This window comes from Octopus bimaculoides, chromosome 24, assembly GCF_001194135.2.
Source record: "Octopus bimaculoides isolate UCB-OBI-ISO-001 chromosome 24, ASM119413v2, whole genome shotgun sequence".
NCBI lineage: Eukaryota > Metazoa > Mollusca > Cephalopoda > Octopoda > Octopodidae > Octopus > Octopus bimaculoides.
This window is the reverse complement of record NC_069004.1, coordinates 5775980-5779261: the sequence shown is the minus strand read 5'-3', so window position 1 is coordinate 5779261 and position 3282 is coordinate 5775980. Positions and strand designations below refer to the sequence as shown.

At 26.8% G+C, this 3282-nt stretch overlaps 1 protein-coding gene across 6 annotated transcripts in view; it reads right to left on the bottom strand.

Moving 5' to 3' along the window:
* The window catches only part of LOC106872628 (RNA binding protein fox-1 homolog 1), a 530204-nt gene that overhangs the window by 32133 nt on the left and 494789 nt on the right, over nt 1-3282 (bottom strand). The gene's annotated exons all lie outside the window — the stretch shown is intronic.

Below are 3282 nucleotides of genomic sequence, written 5' to 3'. Positions count from 1 at the left end.
ACAGATTTTCTTCCTATATTTTATATTTCTTAAATTCTATTATTTGCTTAAGAATTCTGTACTTCCCAATATTTTTTTCCCCCCTACATACCCACTTTCAAGGAATTTAATCTAGAAATTTCTAGAATACCTTACTTTAAGTGTATTTACATTAAAAACTTTAAAATTTATTTTTTCTTAAAACAATACTAGTTTCTGTTTTTTTATGAACACTTACATAATTTCTTTAGATGATACAGCCAATGAGATTTCTAGTAACAATACAACATTAAATTCAATTCAAGAATGCTCTTCATAAGTGCAAGCCTAAGGTGGACAAAATATGTGCAGAAATGCATACTGGAAATGCACCATGAACCAAAAGTGTCTGTTGTAATCCTGATGACTATGTTAACCATTAAACCAAAGTTTACTATGTTCTAAGTACCCAAATTATTATGTTCTAACCTATCTTGTCTCCCAGACAAGAATTCTTGGTGTTTTGCCAATGCTTAAAACTAAGGCTGTAGAAATATTTTATGTTTTTATTTTAATTAATTTAAACATTGAAAGTTTTCATTTATTTAATTTGGATTCTAGGAAATTGACTTTATAAATTATATATCTGAATGATTGCTACGAAATTTACTCAGAAGATTTTAGTCATCAGTGAACTCATGAATTAATTAAATAAATTAAATTTACTAAGGCATATGAAACATTCAAAAGTTCTGTCATGTTTATCAAGCAGCCTGACATGAGAGATTTTTATGACTGCCTCATGTATTAGTAAAATTAATCAATTTATGAACACAATGATGGTTAAAATCTTTGGATATACCTCATAGTAATCTTCAGTATGAGAATTAAATACTGCTGGCACAGACTAATATCAAAAAAATTTATATCTAGTTTCTACTGGCTTGCATACAGCAGTTCAAAGAACAGACATTACCTTAGCTGGACACAATTCACAGACTCAAAATGTCACATTTTCTTCCAACAGCAATCCTATTCCTAATAGTAATCGCAAATACAAAGTGATGGCTGTATTGTATAAAGAGCCATTTTACCATTGGTGGAAAAATATTAGAGAGATATAACAAAACTAGAATAATAATAATAATAATAATAATAATAAAAATATATGTTACTGAAATCATGAAAGACAAAATCTAATACGATTAGAAGAGTGGCTAAAATTTCATTTCAGCTATTGAGCATTAATAATTAACAAAGGCCAGTGTATTTATGTATGTATGTAATGTATATAGAGATGTGTATATAAATATGCAGCATTCAATTCATAACTATACAAACATGCGATTTAATACTTTTCAATAGCACCAAATATCACTTGAGTTGTTGAGAACATACGCAAGTACATACATATATGTGCATATATATACATATATATATATATGATATAATACAATACACACGTATACACATTACATAATATATACAGCCAAAAATACATACATATATAAATATATATACATTATAGATATAATATATATTACATTATATATATGTGTATATATTATATATATATATAACATATATAGATGAAGATATATATTTATATATATGAGTGTATATATAGCATTCATATGTATTGAGACATATATATAATATAATGATTTCTAACAATGGCACAAGGCAAAGAATATTGCAGGAGCAAAAGGACGATTAAAGTGAATCCCAGTATATTACTGATACCCATTTTATCGACCCTGAGAGGTTGCAATGCAGAGTAGATTTTCAAGGGAGGTGAACTTAGAAAGAACATCACTAGACATAACTAAATATTGAAAAGGTAATTTGTGCCATGCCATTATAAAACTAAGAAATACATATTATATATTCCATACATATCACATATGCATATTATGCCAAACATACACACAGACACACACACACACACACATATATATATATATATATATATATACACACATATATTAAATATATGACATATCGTCACAAGCACAAACACAAAAAAAAAGATCATTTTCAATTTAGTAACAAAAAGGAAAAGCTACAAAAGATATTTGATGCAATGAAAAAATTTTTTAATTAATTTTTTGAATTAATTAATTAGCTGAAAAGTTTGTATAGTCAAGAATTTTAGTCAAGCATATTTATACATACACAAGCATACACACACACACATACAATATACAATAAATATCTGTTTAATATTTCTGAAATTTTTTTTCTCTTGAAATTCTCTCAAGGAATCAGTTCATCTCATTATTTAAGAGAATCTTGAACATATCAATACTTAACTATTAATATTAATTCGATTTTAACTAAAAGCTTATAATGTTTTCCTATACACTCATTAAAGCTAACATATTTACTGTCATTCCCAAAATAGCTAACCATGTAGCTGACATGCCAGCCATAGAAGGACGTGCTGGTGTATATTATATGCACGTAGGAAAAAAAAAAGCACAGATACCCACCTGAACCCCTTGTTTAATAGTTCAAGTCAGATAAAATTTACATTTATAACTTATATTTTTATGGAAGTTATCAAGCATATTCATTGCAAAGCTATATTATCCAGTAAAGTTTCATTTTTATAGTAAGAATAATCTTTGTTTATTTAACCCTATAAATAACTGACAATTACCAAAAAATAATTTACTGTTTGATTAAGAAATTTAAAAAACACATATTAGAATGTTTCCATAGTGTTTAAACCGGCTATATTCGGCCCAAATATTCTACTCATTTTATGCTCAAACTGGCCAGAACCAGCATCTCACACCTACCCTACAATGTCATTCTAAAAATAAACATTTACATCTTTCAACTCTTGAAGCTACAAGATAATACCAGATTAAGTTTTAAAAACGTAAATGAATAAGGATTACTTTTGACATATCAATTTGAACGCTAAAGGGTTAAATGATTTGGCCCTTTTTATACAAACCCATCTGAGATCGTACCTGACTCTAGATATGAAAGTCCTGTTTTAAAGTGATCTAAATTTTACATTAATTTATGCTCCAAGCACTAATTTAATAACGACAGTTATTTTTACTAAATTCATTATATTGTAGATTAAAAAAAAAAAGGAAATCTATTTTATTTTATGGTATTGAAAAGGTTAGATAATTGATCTTAGTTTAAAACTGAATACTAAAGGGAACAAAAAAAAAATTAAAAACTAAGAAAAATTATATATAAATATATAGAATTATATTTAAAAGATTCTTGTCAGAGAATGGGGAGAAGAGATGAATCTTATTGCATGGAAAGGGAGGTTGTTGTTGTGTTGTTTTTTTTTTT